The sequence below is a fragment of the Schistocerca nitens genome, chromosome 7 (genome assembly GCF_023898315.1).
Source record: "Schistocerca nitens isolate TAMUIC-IGC-003100 chromosome 7, iqSchNite1.1, whole genome shotgun sequence".
Lineage (NCBI taxonomy): Eukaryota > Metazoa > Arthropoda > Insecta > Orthoptera > Acrididae > Schistocerca > Schistocerca nitens.
In genome coordinates this window covers 318,312,688-318,328,597 of record NC_064620.1, presented here as the reverse complement: position 1 = coordinate 318,328,597, position 15,910 = coordinate 318,312,688, and the positions used below count along the sequence as shown (strand labels likewise).

At 43.5% G+C, this 15,910-nt stretch overlaps 1 protein-coding gene across 3 annotated transcripts in view; it reads right to left on the bottom strand.

The window, feature by feature from the left end:
• The window catches only part of LOC126194678 (protein phosphatase 1 regulatory subunit 14C), a 940,541-nt gene that overhangs the window by 441,932 nt on the left and 482,699 nt on the right, over positions 1–15,910 (bottom strand). The gene's annotated exons all lie outside the window — the stretch shown is intronic.

Below are 15,910 nucleotides of genomic sequence, written 5' to 3'. Positions count from 1 at the left end.
TATTAAAGGCGCTCAGAAATAAATAAAATATAGTACTGAGTTCAATCAAGTAACATTTTTTGAAGGATAGCAAGTGCGCCTTTGCGTGTTACCTTTACTGAAAATTAGCATACATGTTTATATCCATACATACCGGTACTACACTGAAGCGCCAAACAAACAGGTATAGGCATGCGTATTCAAATACATATGTAAGTGAACAGGCAGAACACGGCGCTTCGGTCGGCAAAGCCTATATAAGGCAACAAGTGTCTAGCACTGTTGATAGATCTGTTACTGCTACAACAACGGCAGGTTATCAAGATTTAAGTGAGTTTGAACGGGTGTTACAGCCGCCGCACAACCAATCTGACACATCTCCGAGGTAGCGATGAAGTGTGAATTTTCACGTATGACGACTATTTCACGAATGTACCGTGAATATCAGGAATCCGGAACAACATCAAAACTTTGACATCGCTGCGGCCGGAAAAAGATCCTGCAAGAACGGGACCAACGACGACTGGAGAGAATCGTTCAACATGATAGAAGTGCAATTCTTCCGCAAATTGTTGCAGATTTAAATGTTGGCCCATTAAACAAGTGTCACCGTCCGAACCATTCAACGAAACTTCATCAATATGGGCTGTCGGAGCCGAAGGGCGCCTGGACTCGTCATCACCGACGTTGGACTCTTGATGACTGGAAACATGTTGCCTGGTGGGACGTGCCCGTTTCAAATTTTATCGAACGGATGGACGTGTACGACTACGGAATCTATGGACCCTGCATGTCAGCAGGGGACTGTTCAAGCTGGTGGAGGCTCTGTTAAGGTGTGGGGCGTGTGCAGCTGCAGTGATATGGGGCCCCTGATACTTCTAGATACCACTCAGACAGGTGACACGTAAGTAAGCATCCTGTCTCATCACCTGATACATTCATGTCCACTGTGCATTCCGACGCAGCTGCGCAATTCCAGCAGGACAATGCGAACCCCACACCAACAGAATTGCTACAGTGTGGCTCCAGGAACATTCTTCTGAGTTTAAACACCTCCGCTGGCCACCAAACTCCCCAGGCATGAACATTATTGAGCATATCTGGGATGCCTTACAACGTGCTGTTCAGATGAGATCTCCACGCCGTCATTCACTTACGGATTTACGGATAGCCCTGCAGGATTAATGGTGTCAGTTCTCTCCAGCACTACTTCAGACATTAGTCGAGTCCATGCCACGTCGTGTTGCGTCACATGTGCGTGCTGGCGGGGGCACTACACGATATTAGGCAGATGTTTGTAAGATTTAATGCTATATCCTCCTACGTTTCATAAAACTATTAAATTTTAAGCAGAGCTATACAATGTTGTTATGGATAGTTGGTAGTTTCTTGCACATAGCTTGCACTCGCGCCCCGAATGTCACATGACTGATCACGCAGGTTCGATGCTGTATCGAGCACTGCGGTGTATTGGGAAATTTCGAGTGAATTCGAACTAGAGAATCGTTTGCCTAACACACTTGCACGCCTCAGAAGCACGCTTGATCAAGCAGACTCTGCATGGTTACACAGCCCTTCATTTTTGCTCCGAATGTAGGAGAAATCGCAGAGAATTTTGGAAAAGGAAACATTTCAGTTAGAAGAAATAGAAAGTTGATAGCCTTTTTATTTCTGTGTTGATGATATGTTGAGACATTGGTTTCCCCTCATTTTGAGTGCACGTAGTTAATAATGTTCCCTTACTATACTGTGTGATGAAATCTAATAAAGTATGGACTGGCGTGGAGCATAAATGTCACAATGTCTATTCTTCAATCCAGGTCCGATCAGCGTCGAAATTTGATTTAACGTGTTTCTCACCAAGCTTCCATGACAGGCTGCTGGATTTCACTCTCTCTGGTTCACTGGGACATTAGTCCTAAAATTTCGACTCGAGCAGTCCGCCGAGCTTTTTTAACTCTACCGAGCGCGGCGGTGGCGCCGGGCCCCTTGATTTGGTATTCCCTGGCCGGTGGCTGGCGCGCGCGCGACCTCGTCCTTGACACGAGAAGCCCCAGCACAGACCCGATCGATTGCGCCGTCTGCATCCCGCTTGTTGGCCCACGTGGAGCGCTCTCTCTCTCTCTCTCTCTCTCTCTCTTCTCTAATGCCTTTGCTAGTGAACCGTTTAACCAATTGCACACGCTCCACCGCTCACAGAGGGACGGCTGTCCGCCGAATAAGCATTTCGCCACTGCTCCCATGTTCCGGCCGCGCTTCGCTCCAAACGCAACGTACATACCGTATAAAGCGTGCCCGTGCAGGTGGCGTTGCTAGCTATCACAGGGTTGCGTGTGTTCCGTGAAGCCCTGCCGGCGAGATGGGATAGTGCAGCAATCAGCGTGTAGCGTGGAGAATTGCTTAAGCGTCTAGCGTCGATAACAGGTGCGCATCTCACGGATGACAACATTTGCACGTACAGGAAGCTCAACATACTGTAGTCCGATTCACTAACGACGACGGTTCGCGTTGGTCGAGACAAGGACGGAGATTGCATTGTTGCCAAGTGACAGTTGCTGTGTGCGCGCACACGTGCTTCGCGCTTGAAGAAAGTGTGTATATGCAAATTATGTCTACCGCGCGTGTGTCGAATTTTCTGCTTACCGCCACGCTCAGCGAAGACAATTCGCAAAAAATGGAATAAAAATCCTCTAAATAACTCCCTACGATCACTTCCAATGCTCGCGTCGGCTTCTACATTCACAGCACAACCCTCAGAACACAACTAAACGCTCACTGGCTGTCGGAGACCGTGTGACGTAGGGGCGCAGCACGAGCCTGAACTCGACCGCCATCCTTTCTTAAAACAGTCATTCCCAGGTATCAGTTAATGTCTCCAACAAAGTTTAGTACGCAACTAAAATTTAGATTAAAAAAACACTCAAACTCTTACAATAGGGAGGACAAATAATATTCATTTATTGTATAAACTCATTAAACTCAGTTGATTTTGCAGTTTTATTATAATTATTTTATTCCAAATCGCTTGCGTTAGGGTCCATACAAGAAAATACAGAATTCAGGAAAATGATACAAAATTCAATCGTGGTTACTTTACACACAGTATATGAACGTAGTGAAATTTTGGTAGTTAATATCTCCACACTTTCGATACCGTGACTACAAAAGATCTGAGCATTCTTTCGGTCAAATTTATATTTTTCCATCACCTAATCAAACTAAAAACCAATGAAGCGATGACCCAAACTTAAATTATCATTAATTTTCTATTTATCAATTGACTGGTTCTTTAATTTGCTTGGGTTATAAACATACATGACTGAATGACAGAACGTTCAAATCTTGATGCTCATGATAGCAAAGTGTACACGTATCAACTTTCAAAACTTCACTATGGTCGTTCTATGTATAAAGTCGCTACACTATAATTCTTTTCATTTTGGGATGTCTAAACATGATCCACTACAAAATGTTGTGTGGGAAAAACTTGCAAAAAATGCGGATCCATTAGCAACAACATGGAACTCAACTGTTTAATAGCATGTTACAACTTCGAATCGGATAGAAATCTGTGACGTCTCAAATTCTGACATTTGTAAATTTATATATGAATAAAGAAGCTTTCGAAATCTGGTGCTACAGAAGAATGCTGAAGATCAGATAGGTAGATCACATAACTAATGAGGAGGTATTAAATAGAACTGGGGAGAAGAGGAGCTTATGGCACAACTAGACAAGAAGAAGGGATCGGTTGGTAGGACATGTTCTGAGATATCGAGGGATCACCAATTTAGTATTGGAGGGCACCGTGGAGGGTAAAAATCGTAGAGGGATACCAAGAGATGAATACACTAAACAGATTCAGAAGTATGTAGATTGCAGTAGGTACTGGGAGATGAAGAAGCTTGCACAGGATAGAGTAGAATGGAGGGCTGTATCAAACCAGTCTCTGGACTGAAGAACGCAACAAGAATATCAATAAAATAGATGTACACTTAAGATTTGACTATCTTTAATAACGTCATCAAGCAATTGTCACGTCTGTATTATCTTCAGTAAAAACTTACTAATATTAAGTATTTAAAAAAATTAATTTTGTCTCATGTTTGTGAATTTTGTACTTGTTGTATAAGCCCTTGCCCAAAGCCACCTGAAATAAAATAATAACAAAAGCCTATAGACTGTTGGCATAGCTTGCCTCTATACTTTTGTATCTCGCTTGATGTCGGACAATGTAAGGGGTGCTGCAAATTCATTCAATTCCTCACTTTTGATTTTCCTCCTATCACTGTTGAACCGTTTACACTGCCACTGGTATTCAAGTTATTTCCGTTAATAACGGACACTCACACCCAACCTGTTGCCAAAATGTTACCATTCCTGTTTAATGAAAACCTGTTCCTGGTCTTTTGCCGTAAAGGAGGACCAAAGCATTTGCTCGTCTACTTCCCAAATCAAGAAAATAGTTGCTAATCATGTCACGTAGAAGAAGGTGTAATTAGATAAATGACGAACACCAACTTCACTTAACGATGGTTTATTCAGCACCTGATCATAGAAGAGCACGGAGCGAACTGCCTCCTGCCAGAACAAAATGGCTCTGAGCACTATGGGACTTACCATCTATGGTCATCAGTCCCCTAGAACTTAGAACTGCTTAAACCTAACTAACCTAAGGACATCACACAACGCCGGCCGAAGTGGCCGTGCGGTTAAAGGCGCTGCAGTCTGGAACCGCAAGACCGCTACGGTCTCAGGTTCGAATCCTGCCTCGGGCATGGATGTTTGTGATGTCCTTAGGTTAGTTAGGTTTAACTAGTTCTAAGTTATAGGGGACTAATGACCTCAGCAGTTGAGTCCCATAGTGCTCAGAGCCATTTGAACCATTTTGAACACCACACAACACCCAGTCATCACAGGCCAGAACACATGCAGTATACATACAGCTACAGAACATTCCAGTACAATTATTCTTAACATTTGGGGATATTTCTAGAATGTACTCGAACCGAATATAGAAACTAAAACTTCACAGTCCAGATGAGTTTTGAACTCACGACCCTCCATGCAACAGTTTAGTATCATAACCACTACACCACGGTGCTACTCAGCTTCTTCTGCGACAATATAGTTTACAAATGACGACAAATATAGATCGCTAATGGATAAACGACTATACAAACTAATGCTAAAAATGACCTGTAGTACTTTTGATACATTAAATAGGAGTTTCAAAACAAAACTTTTGTTACATGGTAATGGATTTGACCAATACCTTTTGTTGCTAGCTTTGTGAATTATCGTAGTGAGATTGGGACTTGAAATGCGGAAATTGTTACGATTCCTCGAATGAAGGTGGGCGGGACATGCCGACATGTGAATGGATGGTAGATGGACCAACATAGGAAAAATCAGAAAGAGCGAGAAGGCAACCTCGTGAGAAGTACTAATATAATGTCATGGAGAATCTCGTATGCTCTTAAGTCCCCAATGCATGGAAAAGACTATAGGAGGCTTCTACCAGATGACGAAGAGTGATGGGAATTTCGTAATTTCATGTATCGTATTAGTCCGATTCGCGCACATTTTTCGTTGTTGCGTGACTAAACATGTCTCAAAAATATCCGCACAGTCTGAGCTGGTACGTGATATTTAGTCTGTTGTCACCCTTAGTAAGATTACGTGTATTTTGGTAGTATCTGCGATTATTTATTTTGTATTTAAATGGATCACAAAATTTTTATCCTATTTTGCTATAAGAATGGGACAAAGTGCAGCAGAGTTTTAGAAATATGAAATGTTACTTTTGATTGGTCTGGTTACAGTAAAACAAGTGTTTATGAGTGATATTGGCTTTTCGCGGAAGACCACGAAGACGCTCATGATGACGAGCGGCCAGGACACCCCGACACATGATGAAATCATGAAATCATGGAAAGGGAAAAGAAATTATCATCAACGATCGCAATTAGAAAAGTCGTTGATCACGTTGGCATATCAGGTGGCTTATGAAAACAATTTTTTTCGAGTGTTTAGGGTGTCAGACATGAACAGCAAAATGTGTTACAAAATTTATGAAGTACGAAAAAAAAAATACTACGAATGCAAGTTGCTCATGGGAATTCAGATGAAGCTAACAACGACGCAGTCCAACCACGATATTCGCCAGAAATGATTCCGTGTGACTTTCTGTTAAAAAAAAGTTAAAGTGTCTTCGTTTTAAAAGCATAACTGATATTAAAAACATCGCCAAAAGAGCTAATGCTATCCCAAAGCTCGAGTTCCAGAAATGTTTCGGGGACTGGAAAAATGCGTTGGCATAAGTAATATGTAATGGGGGCTATTGTCCTGTACACAAATAAATAAAATTCCTTCCTAAAGGTTGGTTGGTTTGTGGGGGTTGGAGGGACCAGACTACAAAGGCCATCGGTCCCTTATTCCACGACCATGAAACACCCACAAAGAAGAAAAACAAGTAACGGAGTCGACAAGGGACGACACAGAACAAGAAAGACATAGACAAAGACCAGAAAAGAGGAATTGAAAAACACACAGTGTTACAGTGGTTGGCCGACCATGGAAATCAAAAAGGAAACGCCAACCACCAAGAGACACACTAAAAACCCCAATCTAAAACCGTAGACCGAAGGCCGGACTCAACACAAAAAAAAAAGGAGACAAACCCTCAGATCGAGCGATAAAAGCCCCCTACAAGAATAACAAAAATTGACACGGTCATTGTGGGAAGGCTTATATTGGCCGTTCGATTCGCACAGTTCATGACAGGTACGTGAAACATCGCCGTCATACGAGGCTACAACAGAAGGAAAAATCGCTTAAATGAGGGACACGGTATGAAATTGTGGTAGTTGCCAATATTTCCGGTTTTTGGAACTGTCTATAAAGAGGCGATTGAAATAAGGTTGGCCAACAGAGACAATGGGTTTCCTCTTAGCAGGACATGGAATTCTGCACTATCCCGCATCAAAATTGAATGTTCTTCGGTGCGGCCCCGAGTGCGATATATCGTTGCTGCCAGTATTCTACTAAGGACGGTCTTGGAGACAGCAACCGTGATAAGGCGGCGCGTGCGTCGTGTACTCAGCGGTGGCCTTTATAGGACGTCGATTTGCAGCCTGGCGTCAGTTCTCAGTGGGACTCATCAGCGAAGCCGAAATATCGAGTCAAGTTGATTTTAGGATCCGGCAGCAAACCGAAAGAGACTTTCATGTTATATGTGCCAATTTTTATCATTCTTAATGCCTATCACGCTCTGTAACCTTTCCCACTATCCCTTTGCCATTAAATGAAGCTATCAATTAGGCGATGAAACACCCGCCAAAAAGAAGTACCCCGACGCACTGACGATCCTGGGACGGCATAACAGCAGGCGTGTAACTTCCTGTCTCAGAGGGAAACACGATAGGCATAACTATACTATACAGCATCAGTCACCCAGTTCGAACAACAGACCAGCACTACATGGTATCCTTATCATCTCAACGTTATTGACAGAAGGGGTTTGTATTTGGACACCCCCTCCCATCCGAGTGAAGACCTTTTGCAAGTATACTCTCAAATACACCATATGGTGTGTGGCAGAGTATGCTTTCGATGCTGTCAATTCCTTTCATCCTTCGCTTAGAAAGAAGGACTAACGGTAAGCCTACCAACGATCTACAATTTCCCATTCGGGAATTGTGGTAGGGAAGAACGACTATCGGTGAGCCTACCAATGAGCTGCAATTTCGCAGTCGGGAATGGTGCTCCGGAGGAACGACTATGACCGAGCCTTCAGATGAGATATAAGTTCTCTGACTTTTCTCGTCGTAGTGATTTTACAGATGGGTGTAGGAGGAAGCAATTCTTGTCTGTCACTTCATAGAACGTAAGCTCGATCAACTTTACTATTAGCTTCTCTCGTAATGTCTGCCACTGAAATTCGACGTCTGTATCCAACGCTCTCTCGCATACTGAACGAACCCTTGACGAAATAAGCCTCTTTTCTTTGGATCTTCTCCATTTCTTCTATTAATGATAGCCGTTAAGGGCAGATGGTACCTAGAAAAATCATGAAAATGTAATATTTTTTTATAAGGCTGATTATTTAGGACCACACCCCTAATTTAAAGGTACCAGCTTGCAGAGTCACTTGTTGCTTTGCAACGTCTCTTTTTTTCTGTTGTTTTCAGTTTTGAGCTATTAGCCACAGAGTTGTCGTCTTGCAATCATTTGTTTCCGACAGTAATTACGCGACACGTATTTTTTTGTTTTGTTTTGTTTCTGAGCAAAGAGAAGCCAAGATCGACCTCCAAAATTGTCAAGAAAAGGTCTGGAGGATCTGAAAGAAACAAAACAGTGAACATAGTGGAAACAACATTATGTCTGCGTATGGCATGGATACTATTGGGAAGGGATTGACAGCGAGGAAAATCTTATCTCCCATTATGTACTTCCAATCTCTCATACAATAATTCAGAAATAAAGGGTATACATAACGTCTGGGAACACTTTCAGTTATTTATTGCACTAGAACCGAACAATGTATAAATATCATACATATGTCATTTTGAAAAAAAAAATGGTTCAAATAGCTCTGAGCACTATGGGACTTAACTTCTGAGGTCATCAGTCCCCTAGAACTTAAAACTACTTAAACCTAACTAACCTAAGGACACCACACACATCCATGCCCGAGGCAGGATTCGAACCTGCGACCGTAGCGGCCGCGCGGCCCCAGACTGTAGCGTCTGTAACCGCTCGGCCACTCCGGCCGGCGTCATTTTGAAGAGAAACACTGCAATTTTTTTTTTTTTTTCATGTATACCGCCACAGCATAGTTTGGTAATTAGCCGATAGGCAGCGCTAGTCACAAATATGGCGAGTTGAGGTGCGGAGAGAGCTTTCTGTGTATTGGAGTTCGGCAAAAACAAGTGTGCTGCAGCTGTTCAACGGATGTTTAGTACCAAGTGCGATTAGAAGCTACCAACAAGGAAGTCCATTTACCACTGGCACAACAAATTCATTACGACGGTTGCTTGTGCCCGGCAAATAGAAGCGGACGTCCCGGTGTGAGTGAAGTGAATGTGGAGCGCGTACGAGGCACATTCATGAGGAGTCTGCCTGGTCACTAATGGCTCGCATATCGAATGTTTTTTTAAAAAAACTTTCTGAGTTTCTCTTCAATATGCAATATGTATAACATCTCAACAATGTTTAGTTCTTGCGCAATAATATATTTATTTGCAATAATTCTCTGAGTTTACTTTTCGCCTATTGGTGCAGTTATAAACTGTAAACGAAAATGCAGCGTGTGCTGAGTCGCGAAGATTCTAGCAAGGCTAATCACTTCGCGCCTAGTGAAACAGTTTGGAAACGAGTCGCCCATCATCGGACACGAGGAGACAAATACTAGCGAACCAGAACGCAGGTATTAAACAAATTAGGAAGCGAGGACAGCTTCCCTTCGCCAATTCCGCACGACAGCTTCTAACAGGGCGTGAGTACCCTCGGGCGAGTGGCTGGGCTCGGATTAAAACGGCCGGCGCAGGCAGCGGGGTGCGACGGGGCCAAACTGCGCCTGACAGTTTCGCGCTTGGCCGCGCAGGATTATTACTCCGCGTCAATTTGGAGCCGCTGCGTAGTCCCGGGCCTCGTAACCAGCCTGCGTGTCCGCAAGGTCTTACGCCCACCTCAGCCCCATCACCAAATGACCCTCCGTTCCCCATCGCTGATTATGACCTTTAGTGCCGTGTTGACATTAAGGGGCAGTCTTTCGGACCTCGTAACTGTAAGGTCAGCACGCAATAAACAGCCTTCCACACCTGCTCTAGATGCGACCTGATATTCAACAGTCGCCCACATCTCCCGTGACTAGCATCATAAAAGACACGAACCACGTTTATTCGGCTTCATATAGACTTTGTTGCAAGATCTTCAGTCCGAAAACTGGTTTGGTGTTATTCTGCACGTTAGACTCTCGAGTGTGAGGCTCTTCACCTCTAGGTAACTATTGCAACCTGTACACATCTGAATGTGCATACTATATTCATCCGTTGGTCTCCCTCTACAGCCCCCACCCCTCTTTTTCACGCTTCCCTCCAATACCAAATTACGATCCCTTGATACCTCCAGATGCGTCCTATCGACTGATCCCTTCTTTTGGTCAGGATTCCCATAAATTTCTATCTTTCCCCAATTCGATTCAGTACCACCTTATTAGGTACATGTTCTACCTACTGTCTTCAGCATTCTTCTATAGACGCCCATTGCAACACCTGCTTCTCGCCCACGTTTCATATCCGAGCAAGGCTAACATTCAAATACCAACAGAAGAAGACTTTCTAACAGCTAATTTCACATTCGATACTACATATTTCTGTTTTTCAGAAATGTTTTTCTTACTAAGTCAGACTGCATTTTACGTGCTTTCTACTTTTACAGTCATCAGTTATTTTGTTAGCCAGAAATAAAAACTGATCTCCTGCTTTTAGTGTCTCTTTTCCCGATGTAATTTCCTTTACATCCCATGATTTTAACTGGATCACATTCCATTACTCTTTTTTTAATGCTCCTTACAAGACACTACCAATTCTTTTCAATTGCTTTTCCAACTCCCAAACTTTCTCTGACAGAATTACAATATAGGGTGAATCACCTAAAATTTGCAAAAAAATGGTTCAAATGGCTCTGAGCACTATGGGACTTAACATCTGAGGCCATCAGTCCCCTAGAACTTAGAACTACTTAAACCTAACTAACCTAAGGACATCACACACATCCATGCCCGAGGCAGGATTCGAACCTGCGACCGTAGCACTCCCGCGGTTCCGGACTGAGCGCCTAGAACCGCTAGACCACCGCGGCCGGCTAAAATTTGCACCAAAAATATTGCAGAAACGGAAAGTGCTATTGATGTGCGGTTTTCATGGAAGGGATTGGTAGTAAGGGGTTCGAGCCAATCAATAGATTATAATACTTATAAAGCGTTTTTCTGTGCAAACCTACACTTCTTTAAATGGAACAATGCCTATTGACATTGAACACTAAAAGTAGGGTAAATTAGAATGTCAGTGTTGTTTGTTGCAGTCCTTTTCCAAATTTCTCCTCGGTTTCCTTTATATTTATTTTATTTTTTATTTTATTTTATTTTAATTTTTTTGCTGAATGTACAGATTACAAAAGCTTTATTCGGCTTCAGATTACTCTCCATTGGACACAACACAGTTTTGGCAACGTTTATAAAACTTTTCTAAACTGTCAGCGAAGGTGCCTGTCGTACCAATGGAAGCGCTGCTGTCACGCGTCTGTGGACGTCCGGCTGTAAGTCGTCCTGCAGCATTCGCGAGGTACGCTCTTCAACTACCGCATTACACGCAGCTTGCTGTATCAATAGTATCAGAGCGAACACTGGAATAATTAGACTAACTATCGTAAGAATGTCCGTCTCCATAGCTGAGCGGTCATAGCGGCTGACTGCCATGCAGGGAACCCGCGGTTGATTCCCGGTACTGCTAGGCATTTTTTTTTTCTTTGGTACGAAAACGGGGGAGCTATTCAACCGATTAGTAGCATTTTTAAGGTCAAGATATCTGACAACGAGCGGGAGAGTTGTGTGCTGATCACATGCCTCCCATACTACATGCGACAGTGCCATTGGCAGATGATGACAAGGCGGTCGGCGGGCTCAATTAGCCCGTGTAGGCCCAGAAAGCGGTGCTTTACCTTTTCTTTACCTATGGCAAGCACAGTTGGCTAGAAGACCCAGCCTAATTGTAAAGTTTTTTTTTATTCCTTTTCGAGATCTGGAACTTCAAGCCACCAACTCTCCTCCTCATGTCAACCAAATACTGGCGGTGAAAAATTCTTCGACCTACAGGATTCATTCGAACTGGCTTACGTCAGAGCCGAGCGCTATCGCAAAAGGCGTGCGTTAGCGGGCGACGGAACAGGAACATCTAGTTCCTGCTCATATCAAAACTGCCAGGCTGTCGTTCCTGTACACTTCCCCAATTACTTTAGATTCTGTATGTATATGTACGTCTGATTATGGAGAGAACGCCGAAATACCGCCTTCAGTATTCCGAAATCGTTTTACCGCTGAAGATCGTAATGACAGATACTGAGATAACAGGTCGCTGAATAGAAAAGCAACTACGATCGCTTATAAGTAGAACGACACCGGAACTAGATGGAGTACCTGTAAGATTCTACAAATATTACACGAAAGAATTTGCTCCCTTCTAGCAGCAATTTATCGTAGATCGCTCGAACAACAAAGGTTATCTGCGACTGGAAAAAAAGCGCATGTCACCCCCATATACAAGAAGGGGCATAGCACAGATGCACACAATTATAAACCTATAACGTAGACGTCAATCTGTTGTAGAATTTTGGAATATGTTTTATGCTCAACAATTATACGTTTTCGTTGAATGAAAATCTCCTCAACAGAAATCAATATTGATTCTACAAACAGATATTTACTGCGTTTAGTGGTTTTTTTCTACTAGACTATATAATTGCTTTAAATTTTATAAGTTGAACTTAATCCACAAATTTAAGTGTCTCACACGTGGCCATAAAGTTTCCCCTCCTTAGTAGTATATCTGATTTTCAGCAACGGATGTCATATTCAATATTTTCAAGTACTGCATACTAATTACAAAATGGTTCTGAGCACTATGGGACTTAATATCTGAGGTCATCAGTCGCCTAGAATTTAGAACTACTTAAACCTAACTAACCTAAGGACATCACACACATCCATGTCCGAGGCACGATTCGAACCTGCGACCGTAGCGGTCGCGCGGTTCCAGACTGAATCGCCTAGAACCGCTCGGCCACACCGTCCGGCTGCTAATCACAAATCGGTATTTTGTCAATGGAAGTCATCAACAACTGACGAAATCCGTATTTTTGTGTTGGCCATAAAGAGCTTCTTTCCTGGAGGTAACATACGATACCGAAAGTGCGTTGGTACCGCTGGAGTTAAGCGTGAAACAGCGTTGACGGAAACAAAAGCGTCTTACCTGACGCTTCCACACGAATGACGAAACACTGTGTCGCTGAGATACCTACAGTGGTGCAAATCAGTATTAAGGCTGCGTTCCTACGAAAGTAATATACAATTTTGAAGCATATATCTATCCAATTTATTATGAAAGTAGAAGCTACACATACGAAATAAACAATCATGACGGTATTACACAGTTTCCTTCACAATACGAACAACAAAATAACGCGTTTGCATTTCGTGGATGGAAATTGGTTTAAAGGCATTCACCGTCCCGTTGTGTTATTGCATTGTTAATATTTTGTCAAATCTCCGTTCTTCCTAATAACGTCAAAAATTCTCACCGGCATTGATCTCGTTAGGGTTTGTAGCTCTTGCAGTGAAACTGTCGCCCACTCTTCTCCTATCGCTATTTTGAGCCCACATACGATCTTGAATTGCGACAAACATGCCTTGCAAGCATTCCCGAAAGGTTCTCCACGGAGTTGAAATCCAGACTACGTACAGGTCAGGTCGAGACACCGATATCTTTATCTACAAACCATTTTTTGTTAAACAGAAACCTGCACAGATGCATTATCTTGTTGAAACATTACACTTTCGTCCCCTCGGTCCTCATACATTTTTATCAATTCTGTCTCTAGCATCTCCGTGTTAAGAGATCACTCCAATGTCCACCCAAGCAATAAGTGACTTAAAAAAAATGGTTCAAATGGCTCTGAGCACAATGGGACTTAATATCTGAGGTCATCAGTCCCCTAGAACTTAGAACTACTTAAACCTGACTAACCTAAAGACATCACACACATCCATGCCCGAAGCACGATTCCAACCTGCGACCGTTGCGGTCGTGCGGTTCCAGACTGTAGCGCCTAGAACCCTTGGCCACTCCGGCCGGCCATGAGTGACTTATTTTTAGCGCAGAATGCTGCCCAAATTATAATAATTGCACCATCAAAATTTCTGCTCGTTCTTACCTGCTGCTGTGTTCTCGTATCATGGCAATCATATTGAAAGTCATCCGGCCGATCCAAATTAAAATACTTCTCATCACTGAAGATCACTTTATCCCATTCTGAAATCCATGACATACGTTGTTCAGCGAACCCCAATCTAACCTACCTAGGTTTAGATTGTGGAGCAGGTTTCTGCAGTCGTTTCTTGAATACAGGATGCCTTCATTACACAAAATTTGTCATACACCTCTGGCAGTTACTGGTAATTGTAAATCGGCAACAAGTTGAGAAGAATAAATGTTTTTGGGCCTTGCTTTACACAAAAGTAACCGTTTCGAAGCCTCAGATTATTTTGTAAAATGGTTCAAATGGCTCTGAGCACTGTGGGACTTAACATCTGAGGTCATCAATCCCCTAGAAGTTAGAACTACTTACACCTAACTAACCTAAGGAGATCACACACATCCATGCTCGAGGCAGGATTCGAACCTGCGACCGTAGCAGGCGCACGGTTCCGGACTGAAGCGCCTAGAACCGCTCGGCCACAGTGGCCGGCTGATAATTTTCTACTTTGCCAATAGTTTCCGTTTGGTCCATAACGATATTATAAATCACTGTACTTGAACGGTTAAACTTCTTGAAGATTTGACAGTTAGAAAGTCCCATTTCCTTCTACGGACCGATTTTTGCTTCTTCATCACAAGATAAGTTTTCCACGTGGCTATGTCACAATCATAGGGTATATAGGCTTACAAAATACGCACTGTTACTAATGATGAACGTTGCCTCTCTGTAGTAAAGACACGTACGCACACACTAACACAGCACAGAGTCGACTGCCTTTTTTATCGAGTTGGATCGTCTACCCCCTGAATCGTTGATGTCTTGTTATGTACAGTACTACTGACATCAAATGCGATACCATTTGACGGCATTTGTCTGTATACTGGATTTCATAATATTGCATAATCACTATGCGCAACTATTCCAACCGACTACGTCAATTTTCCCACAAATATTCCTACCTCTATACTGGTTTGCATTACTGTACCACGAGAAATTTGTCAGTACAACTAGCGCGAAAGCAATTCTGGTTACTACTTAACGGCCGACAACAGTGTCATTTTTGGTACCAGCTTCCTGAACCCACAACGCGGTATCACAAACGTGGACAGATCCTCTCGGAGAAAGCGCGCGACACACCACCATACAGACGTGCAAACTCTGCGGCGATTGTACCCCAGCTCTAGTCCCAATGCGGCGCGTCAAATCTTGCTGCCGGTGGGAAGCTGCCACTGAATGCGCGAGGGTGTCCGGTAGAGTTTCCGCGGGGGCGCTTCTACGAGCAATAGGCAGTATCCGGACGGGTCAGATACGAAACTGTGGAACAACGGCGCAAAGAGTCAATACGGTAAGCAGGCTCCATAGAAAGGCAGCGGTGGAAGCAGCAGCCCGGAACCGTGCTGGCAGGGCGCGAAATGCGAGATAATGCCGGAGGACACATCTGCCCGTCCCCTCTGCCTCTTACATTCCTCCTCCTCCTCTTCTCCCCCCCCCCCCTCCGGCCCCTTTAAGCGCAAGGCAAGTATTAACTGCGTTCTTTCGTTTACTGCGGCCTTATCCTTTTCCCCCTTTCTCCGGCTTTCATTCTGTCCACTCTGCATCTATCTCATCAGAGGAGTCTGCGGATAACGCGCTGCGTAGCTGGACGCACGAAATAAATCCTTTTATTATGTAACGTCGTTTGCTCCGACGAGTCGACATTTTATGCGATTAAAGCAGCCTTTTTTGGTGGGGAGGGGATGATGGGAGGGACGAGCAAGGGTGTTACTTGGGGAATTAGGATTTTCCGCTACGGCCTAATATCTGTATGGGAGTTACCGACTTCAGATTTTTCTGGAAAAACTACAAGCCTAATCTCGTCTGGTATCGGTTATCAGAAAAATTGAACGCCTAATGG